The sequence below is a fragment of the Tenebrio molitor genome, chromosome 1, assembly GCF_963966145.1.
Source record: "Tenebrio molitor chromosome 1, icTenMoli1.1, whole genome shotgun sequence".
NCBI classification, from domain to species: Eukaryota; Metazoa; Arthropoda; class Insecta; order Coleoptera; family Tenebrionidae; genus Tenebrio; species Tenebrio molitor.
In genome coordinates, this window is record NC_091046.1 from 12,619,114 (window position 1) to 12,629,779 (window position 10,666).

General features: G+C 41.4%; 1 long non-coding RNA gene across 1 annotated transcript; it reads right to left on the minus strand.

Moving 5' to 3' along the window:
* Positions 1-9,255: 9,255 nt before the first annotated feature.
* LOC138125051 (uncharacterized) lies at positions 9,256-10,429 on the minus strand. Its single transcript, XR_011157331.1, has 2 exons — positions 10,306-10,429; positions 9,256-10,257 (listed from the first exon to the last, which is right to left on the minus strand). It is a non-coding gene; the product is annotated as an uncharacterized lncRNA (long non-coding RNA).
* Positions 10,430-10,666: the final 237 nt, after the last annotated feature.

Genomic DNA, 10,666 nt, shown 5'->3' on the forward strand with positions numbered 1-10,666 from the left:
ATTAAATAAATAATATCAACAGCTTGCACATCTAAAGATAGCAAATTAGTCTCAATTGCAGAACTAAAGTCTTTAAATATACTGTATTAGGTACTCTATGAGTTTACTACTCAAAGTTTATACAAGATATTCTAGTAATTTGGTACAGTTTAAGATAATCACAGTGTGATTCAACGATTAAAGTGTTTCCAGGCTGTGGTAAAATATGCAAACAGAAAACCAATGTATGTGTATAAAATATAGTAATGTTTTAAAAACCAAATCAGCAACAACGTGAAAACACATCTAAAGCATCTGAAACAAGCAAATGAGGTTGACGTTCCTTTACAATGCATGCTTTCAAGAATTTTTTAATTACGATTTCAGAAATAATTAATTCGTTGGGAATCGGCAGATTAAAGCAAAAGACACCCCAAATGGATATTTAATCACGTTGTAATATACCGTAAAAGAGGGTAAATGCCCCGTTCTCAAGGGACTCCGGTATAAAATTACTTTCACCACATACAAACGCTGTTTTCAATACCATAACCACATCCATTAGCGATTCGACTGATAATAGCTGTCTGTACGTTGCAGAACTAACAAATTACAACACGACCCATGGGAGCTTAAGGGTGGAATTTAACTTCAGTTCGCAATTACTTTTTACCATCTGTCAAATAATTTAATATCAGAAAACCGGGTCTTTTGGGAATATCTACGGCCACCGTGAAATTATTTTAACAAATCTCGGTCGTACTCGGATGCCGTCACGCTGGATGACAGTCTGTTTAGGGTGCTTTCTTATTGATTGATATTTTATACCGGTTTGTTAGGAGTTTTCGTTTAGATGTCATTTTAGGTTTCACGAATCGAACGACTTGAAATAATTGACGGCTTTAAGGTTGATAATGTAGAATTGATTGCAGTAATTTTAGTATTTTAATTTTCTCAAAATTAGAACGAAACAAAACTACCACTAAGCATATTTGACACATATAACTTCATAATAATTCATCTTCAAAAGTGCTGCTCTCATCTTGTATATATTAATAATCAAATCTGTGAATGTGTTAGGTCGGCTGTCATTTGATCAATAGAGATATCATAGGTCAAGGGTTATACCATAAAATGTAGTCGTGATTTATCAGAGGAAGGCTAAATTCATGAGTCATGACGACGTCATTGGGGACCAGGTATTTGACAACTTCTCGCTACCATTTATAATGCTCTGTAGAAAAAATATTGACTTTACTTTTTTAAAGACTTCTGAATTTCTACAGAACTATGCAGTTGTATTTTGTGCAAACTATAAATTTTATATCGACCTTTCCGTTTTCAAATATATTTTTTATGGATGAGTTTTTGTGTTTCGTTAATCAATAGTCAAGTTTTTTCTTTGACAATCTTTATAATCTATTTACATGTTTAAAGAGATTTTCGCTTGTTTTTTAATATACCTATAGCTGTACAGCTGCTTTTAAAATACTTACACGTACAAAAGAAGAACGGCAATTTATTGTTCATGATGAGAAGTTATAAGCAAAAAAAAAAAACTCTTAACAAAAATATTTCATTTTCGAAATAAAATTTGATCAAAATATCCAGTATACTACTGAGTTAAGGTGATTAAAAAAAATAAATTAATGACATCTGTGTATTTTTTTGTAGCAGTGTGAAAAGTGAATTAACTGAAAACGAGTGTACTGGACTTCTTAGGATCTGCATTCTGCAAAGACCCACAATTTCTTGATACATATTACATACATGCATTTGAATAACACCCTATAAGTCTACTATTAATAATGTGAAAGATCATAGTTTAAGGTTATCGTTATCTTAACAAAATATCTTTAAACACACCTTAACGTTTCGTACGAGAAACTTTACTTGTTGTCTATAAGTTAACTAATAGTGGTTTATTTAACAAGTGCCAAAAAAGGCCCAATTTACACACGAACGAATTGAATACAACGTTTTTTTGTTCGACGAGCCCCTTAAAGGCTCCACATCCCTTAAAACCTTTAAAATTAGCTTGACGTTTCGTTTTGTCAAGTTGTGACGTTTATCAAAATCGGTTCACACAGGTGAAAATTGAAAAATTTTTCCTTCTTAATTTTGTACGAGTACATATTTGTTATATCAGTTGTTAATTTAAATTTATCCTTAAAGTTGACGTTGAAGAGTCGATTGTGAACTCGTTAGTCTGCAGACTGGTAATAACACAAACAACGCAAAAAGTGAGGTTAGATTTAAACAGCTAATCCATGATCTGTAATCCGTGGTGCGTTCACAATCGACTCTTCAACGCCTACTTTGAGGATAAATTTAAATGAACACCCGATATGTGTAGGTATCAAAATGTAAAATCGAATAACAATGGAAAATCTTTGGATTTGTATGTAATTTGCACAAGCTACTTGCTATTTTTTATTTTTCATTTTCTTCAATTTCTTGAAAAGTTATTGGAGTGTCGGAGCAGGTGTAAATAAATACTGCAACATTTCTGAGTTTGTTCGAAGATGACTTGCAGGTTAAATTCAAGTGTTCATAAATAAATTCGTGACACCACCAAGTTGTGCTTTATTGCGCTCGGAGCATTCAACAATTAAATAACTGTGCTTAGCACAAGTCTTGAATAAATATATCGCAACACAAAAAGTCAACCGTAGCTCGTGCCTTCAACGGACTTCACATAATTAATTATCTCTGAAATCTCATTTAAATATGCGCTGTGGGGGTGAATGAACCAACTTTATCTCTGGCAAATATCAGAATTCCTTTAAATCGATGAATATAGTTAAAATTTGTTATGACATAAGTTATGATTTGGGAAAAATGCAAGAGAGGATGACTTGGAAATATTCCTCTTTTAGTCAGGTGTCAAATTGGGAGAAACGAACAAAACCCCGAAACAAACTTATACAGTGAATATGTTTCAATATAATGCACATAAATTGTGGAATTCTTGAACATCTTTTGTGTTTGAACTGTGAAATGAAATTTCTTACAATGGTAAGAAAATTGCGTTAAAAGACGATTGATGTGTATGTTACGAAAACTGATGCCAAGTGTGATAAGCTGATAAGACAGCCAATAGTGAAGGACAAAATGTCGATGAGTTATTGAAACAATTTTAGTTTTCTTATAACATTTATAAAGCAAATTCATTATTAAATTTCTCCTCAAAGTTGGCCTTGTAGAGTCGATTGTGAAAGCACCACTCGTCAGTCTCCAGAGTAAAAACACAAACAACGCAAAAAGTGAGGTTAGATTTAAACAGTTGATACGTGATCCCTAATCCGTAATCCGTGGTGCGTTCACAATCGATTCTTCAACGCCAACTTTGACGAGAAATTTAAATGAACCCCCGATAGGTATATGTATACATTGTGACCAAAAGTTGGCCAGTGACAGCTCCGGGCTCCCAGGGGGTTTTTCGGGGCAGAGGGCGTGGGTTCGGATTTTTAAAAAAATGGGCGCCAGGCAGCTATTGTCTTGAGCTGGTTGTTGCTTGTCCAGCTGCCGGGACAAGTGCTCAGATCTTACTCGTCGAAGGTAAGTAAAAGCAAACGCTTTCTGATCGTTAAACAAATTTTGGTTTATTCGGTTACTGCAAAATTATCCACAGAACAGTATTTGGTGGTTCGGTACTGGTTCACACGAATGCGATAATGGTTCGCTTGTAACTACTAGATGAAAATTGAAAGATGCGGAACCAGTACTTTTTGGTGGCCTTAATATCTACTTTGGTCGTAACCAGAAAAGCTTTTCTTTCACATGTGACCGAATCTTAAACTAAACATGATATTCTTCGACGAAATAAAAGATGTTTTGATTCCTGATGAGGAACCTCCCGAACTTAGACTTCCTTCTGATCGAGCTAATTATTAAATGTAAACTTAATGAAACCCAAGGTCAAGATTGGGGTGTCACCTTGACAAAAAATTAAAATTGATCCTGATAGGAAAGTTTAAATCGGTGAAGTTCCGAAACGTTAAATTTGACTGAAATTTCTTTAAGTTGACACTGGAGATTGAATGAAAAGGTTCTTACAAAAAAATTCTAAACATTTGCAAAGTTTCAAAAAAATTTAGTGAACATACAAAAATTATGAAAGCGAGAAGCGAGAAATTCGAGGCGTTCCTAAATTTTGCAATGCCGCGGTAAAAAAATATGGCGACTTAGCTTTATGACGGGTCTGTTGTCTCCTCGAATAGCGTCCTTTTGACTTGCGGTGTGACCTTGGCGATACGGTGCTCAAAATAAACGATCGCCTCTGCGAACGATGTTCTCCAAAATGGTCGCCTCTGCGAACGATCTGGCTACGAATCGCCCTGCGAACGATCTGGCTACGAATCGCCCTGCGAACGATCTGGCTACGAATCGCCCTGCGAACGATCTGGCTACGAATCGCCCTGCGAACGATCCCTTTCAGCGAAAAAGGGGGTTCTTGGCGCTAAATCGAAGTCCTTCCGGCACTCCTTTACTCAAAAATTTTCGGTACTCTAAAGTTGCGATACGGTACTGGATCAATTCATCCAAACGGGATTGACTCTAAACTGGATCGAACCACCCCTAATACATGGTCTTAGTGAAATGAATTCAAAATTGAACGATAATTACCTCTATAGTGCGAGGGGTCACTCGACCACGAACTCTAAAAGGCGCTTCGCTGGCGTCGCTTCGACGGCTCTCGACGAAGTGTCCGACTTCCGCATTTTTAATCTCGGTACCGCAGTCCCATAAATCGCGAAAATCGTCACGCGCGCGATTCTCGACCTTATTCAGTTGTGCTATAAGGCGGGCTGCGCTTGCGTGGTACTGCGCAATCAAAAATGTGCATTTCCGGTGGTACTACACGTGCGCGTGTCATGACAGGTGGACCGTCATGGCGTCGGTTTGTTTACCTCGAAATTATACCGAGCGGGAGAATTCAGATTTTGGACGGTATTGTGTCGGTAAGTCGTGCACGTCTATCCTGATGTTAATTGCCGTAACTCGCAGGTCAAAAAAAGGACAGGAAGAAAGATGGGGTTGAAAAGAAGGAGATGACTTTCCGGCAAGTTACTAAAGAGGAAAAGGGACCCAACATTGCCGTACGGTCACCTATCGCTGAGAAGAGAAGAAGAGAAAGTGAAGAGAAAGAGAAAGTGAAAGTGGGGTTCTGAAAGATAGGTTGCAGCTCGCCAACCTAGAGGCGTGAGGCCACCTCAGCCTGACATTTGCGGGGGTAACATGTGTTCTTCCAGCCCCCCCGTGGTGGCTGGCACAAATGACTCTAAATTGAAACTTTCCGCTTCCGGAATGAGCGACGTAAAAAACTTGAAGGCAGGGTGGGCGCGTCGCGCTGCCAAATGCCGTGCGTTAACTGCTAGTTCCGGGTCTTCGAACTGCGATCTATTAGCCCCGCGAGCATAAGTAGGACCTCGTGGCCTCCTACTCCGGCCAATCGCCATTGTGGCGTTTCGTAACGCTACACTACCCCCCTCCTCAAAAAGAAAAAGGAAAAGGTAACTCAGTTGCCTTTTACTTTTTACAAAAAAACGAAGATGAAGTCTTCACAAAAAAAAACGTCAAAATTTGATCACTGGAAAAGTTTTGGTTTCGCCACGAAAATGGCTTGTCGATATCTGCGCGTATCAAACGATTGAAAACTGAATCTCAATGTCAATTAGTACTTGAGTACTGCGGTATGATGTAAGTCAAGTCCGGTTAAATGTCATAATTTGGGGTTCTTAAATAAACTTTTCCTGAACAAACTCCACGGTAAAATTTTACTGTCGTCAACATTCCAAAGGAGGACAAAAGAATTAATCGAAAAATTGAACGGTACGAAAAAGTGAAATGCAAAGCTCGCTACGGTTCTTCGGCTTCTGCCAGAGATCCTCTGAATTCTTTCAAATCTTTCATGTGCCAAACACCTAGATCTGCGCGGTTCTCATCTTCGAGAGCGTACGCGAGTTTCGATAGTTTTCTCGTTATCGTGCACAGCACGTAGCGTGGCGCTAATTTTTGCGCAAAGTCTTTCGCAGCGCTGGAAAGTACTTTGTTGCGTTTCCAAACTTTGTCGCCTACAAAAAATTCAGCGTCGCGCTTCCGAAGATTGTACGAGCGTTCGTTGCGTTCGTGCGCTTTGTGAAGGTGCTGGGTTACATCCTGCAAGATGGTCTTGAGGTGTTCTAAATTTTTCGCGTGATCTTCGCGATCAGCTGTCGTCAAGGTTTCCGGATTTTCCGCTACTTTGCCGTAAAATTCACCGGTACAGGGTACTACCCTACCAAAATTGAGAAATGCTGGACTGAATCCGGTTACTTCGTTGACCGCTGTGCGAATCGCGTACCCGATCTTTGCCACCTCGGCATCCCACTTTTTGTGAGCGCCTTTGACGTAACTTCGTATGGCAGTGCCAACTGTGCGGTTGTATCGCTCCACAGGGTTGCTCTGAGGGTGATACTTGGCTGTGAACCAGATCTTTTGAACTTTGTAGTTCTCGCAAGTCTTTACAAACTCGTTTCCGACAAACTGCTTGCCGTTGTCGACCAAAATGAATTGCGGTACACCATACACAAGAAAAATTCCGTTCTCGATACATTCTGTAACTTTTGAGCTCGTAGCTTTTCGTAACGGAAATAGTACAACGTACTTCGTGAACCAATCTACGATCACTAAGAGATACGAATATCCTTTCGTGGACGTCGGTAATGGACCAATCAAATCAACGGAAATCATTTGCCACGGAAACTGAACCTTTTTTTCTTTTCCCATAAGCCCTGCGCGAGCGGTGTTCGGTGCTTTTTGCTCATTGCAAACCTTGCAGTTTCGAACGTAACGAATGACGGAACGACGCATTTTCGGCCAAAAGTGATTGATGGATAACCTTGAAAGTGTCTTGTAGTACCCGAAATGAGCTGATGTCGGTGCATCATGACATGATTCTAAAATTTTTGTTCTTTGATTTCGCGGTACTAAAAGCTTCCACTCCGGGACGTTGCCGGGTAGTACAATTTTGTTCGGTACGAATCGATACACGAAACCGTTCTCGACTTTCCATGAGGGATTTCTTTGAGGATTGGCGATTATGTTGTCGCGAAGTCGCGTGTACGACTCGTCCAAATCATTCAAGTTCACGCCGAGAAAGCTGTCAATGTCTACCGCAGCAATTTCTGCAGGTAGTCTCGATAGTGCGTCCGGTACTACATTGAGCTTGCCCTTACGATGGACCAAATCGAATGAAAATTGATTGAGCTTGACACTCCATCGCGCTAACTTGCCTGCTGGGTCCTTCATTCGGTTTAACCAGAGCAATGAATAATGGTCCGTCACGATCGTGAAATGGGTGCCCTCAACGTAAGGTCTGAACTTTTCCAACGCGAACAAAACGGCTAAACATTCTCGTTCCGTAACGCTATAATTTCGCTCGGCTTTTGTTAGCGAACGGCTGGCGTACGCGATCACTCTCTCATCTCCGTCTAAATCTTGCGTTAAAACTGCTCCTAGACCGGTGTTTGAAGCGTCAGTTTGGATCACGAAAGGTTTCGAGAAATCAGGACTTGACAATACGGGTGCTGAAACAAGTGCATCCTTGATTTTCTGAAAAGCTTCCTGAGCTTCAGGAGTCCACTCCGTTTTCTGTCGCTTTCGCTTTCCGGTAAGTAACGCGTTTATCGGGGACATGAGGGTCGAAAAATGAGGGATGAAACGCCTATACCAAGAACACATGCCTACGAAACGTTTGATTTCGGTACTAGTCTTCGGGACTGGATAGCTCACCATGGCCGCTACTTTGTCTGGATCGGTACCTAGACCATGTTCATCGACAGTGAAACCCAAATATTTCAAACTTGAGCGGAAAAGTTGACACTTTTTCGCATTCACGGTGAGTTTCGCGTCTCGAAGACGTCGTATCACCTCCCTCAAAACTTGTACGTGTTTCTCGAATGTCGGGGCGATAATGATTAGATCGTCCAGGTAAACAAAGACGTGAGGTTCTAGTTCAGGTCCGAAAATTCTGTCCATGAGACACTGCTGCCTCTGGGCTGCGTTTGTCAGTCCGAACGGTAATACGTTAAAATGAAAAAGACCTCTGCCGGGAATCGCAAAAGCTGTCTTCGGTCTAGACTCTGAATCTAACGGGATTTGCCAAAAAGCGTTCTTGAGATCGATCGAACTGATGTACTTTGCTCCTCGCAACATACTGAGAATCCTGTCGACACGCGGTAATGGGTAACTGTCACGTTTTGTCACGGCATTGAGCCTGCGACCGTCAAAGCAAAGTCGGTATTCACCGGAAGATTTCTTTACTAACAAAATTGGAGAAGACCACGGACTGTCAGAAGGCGATATGACATTGTTCTCGAGCATGCGGTCAATTTCTTTGTTGACTTCCGCAAGCATGTACGGAGACCACCAATACGGACGTTGTTTGATCGGCAATGCTTCTCCCGTGTCGATTGTGACTGTCATTTTGTGTGTCCTCCCTAACTTTCCGTCGTTCCTTCAAATTCTGTCAAAATCGTGCGTATGCTCTCAAGGGTGTCCTCAATGGCCTGGACCTCGGTGTCGTGATCATACTCTGCGTCATGAAGTGACAGAAAGTATTCGTCCGGTCGACCTAGTTCTTTGGACAGAGCTCTCGCTAACAGTTTCCTCTTATCGTCCTGGTTTCGGCTAGTCGTGATGCCGCGTATACGCAATTCATACGTCAGCTCGTCAGCTAGTAAATGCTTGACCTTGAATTGTTCGTCCATTTTGACGAAGACTCACCGCGATTCCACGGGTCGGTAACGCAATAAAAACGCCGGTCAAAACACTACCAAAAAACAGCGCGCAACACGATAGTCGATTCCGAGAAAAGGTTTTTGTCGTCGAGGGTACAAGATAAGACCGCTACTCAAACAATGAATTCGCCGCTAAATTTCCGCTTCTCATTAACACACAATCAAAAAATTCAACTTTCAATAAACCTTTACCAACTCCCTTTGCTCCGATTGAAAAAAGTGACTGAGCCTCAATGAAGATGAACGATAAACGAAAATTTGTGGTTGCTCCAAAAAATCGAGCCCCACGTTCTGGGCGTCAAAATTTGTGTGACCAAAAGTTGGCCAGTGACAGCTCCGGGCTCCCAGGGGGTTTTTCGGGGCAGAGGGCGTGGGTTCGGATTTTTAAAAAAATGGGCGCCAGGCAGCTATTGTCTTGAGCTGGTTGTTGCTTGTCCAGCTGCCGGGACAAGTGCTCAGATCTTACTCGTCGAAGGTAAGTAAAAGCAAACGCTTTCTGATCGTTAAACAAATTTTGGTTTATTCGGTTACTGCAAAATTATCCACAGAACAGTATTTGGTGGTTCGGTACTGGTTCACACGAATGCGATAATGGTTCGCTTGTAACTACTAGATGAAAATTGAAAGATGCGGAACCAGTACTTTTTGGTGGCCTTAATATCTACTTTGGTCGTAACCAGAAAAGCTTTTCTTTCACATGTGACCGAATCTTAAACTAAACATGATATTCTTCGACGAAATAAAAGATGTTTTGATTCCTGATGAGGAACCTCCCGAACTTAGACTTCCTTCTGATCGAGCTAATTATTAAATGTAAACTTAATGAAACCCAAGGTCAAGATTGGGGTGTCACCTTGACAAAAAATTAAAATTGATCCTGATAGGAAAGTTTAAATCGGTGAAGTTCCGAAACGTTAAATTTGACTGAAATTTCTTTAAGTTGACACTGGAGATTGAATGAAAAGGTTCTTACAAAAAAATTCTAAACATTTGCAAAGTTTCAAAAAAATTTAGTGAACATACAAAAATTATGAAAGCGAGAAGCGAGAAATTCGAGGCGTTCCTAAATTTTGCAATGCCGCGGTAAAAAAATATGGCGACTTAGCTTTATGACGGGTCTGTTGTCTCCTCGAATAGCGTCCTTTTGACTTGCGGTGTGACCTTGGCGATACGGTGCTCAAAATAAACGATCGCCTCTGCGAACGATGTTCTCCAAAATGGTCGCCTCTGCGAACGATCTGGCTACGAATCGCCCTGCGAACGATCTGGCTACGAATCGCCCTGCGAACGATCTGGCTACGAATCGCCCTGCGAACGATCTGGCTACGAATCGCCCTGCGAACGATCCCTTTCAGCGAAAAAGGGGGTTCTTGGCGCTAAATCGAAGTCCTTCCGGCACTCCTTTACTCAAAAATTTTCGGTACTCTAAAGTTGCGATACGGTACTGGATCAATTCATCCAAACGGGATTGACTCTAAACTGGATCGAACCACCCCTAATACATGGTCTTAGTGAAATGAATTCAAAATTGAACGATAATTACCTCTATAGTGCGAGGGGTCACTCGACCACGAACTCTAAAAGGCGCTTCGCTGGCGTCGCTTCGACGGCTCTCGACGAAGTGTCCGACTTCCGCATTTTTAATCTCGGTACCGCAGTCCCATAAATCGCGAAAATCGTCACGCGCGCGATTCTCGACCTTATTCAGTTGTGCTATAAGGCGGGCTGCGCTTGCGTGGTACTGCGCAATCAAAAATGTGCATTTCCGGTGGTACTACACGTGCGCGTGTCATGACAGGTGGACCGTCATGGCGTCGGTTTGTTTACCTCGAAATTATACCGAGCGGGAGAATTCAGATTTTGGACGGTATTGTGTCGGTAAGTCGTGCACGTCTATCCTGATG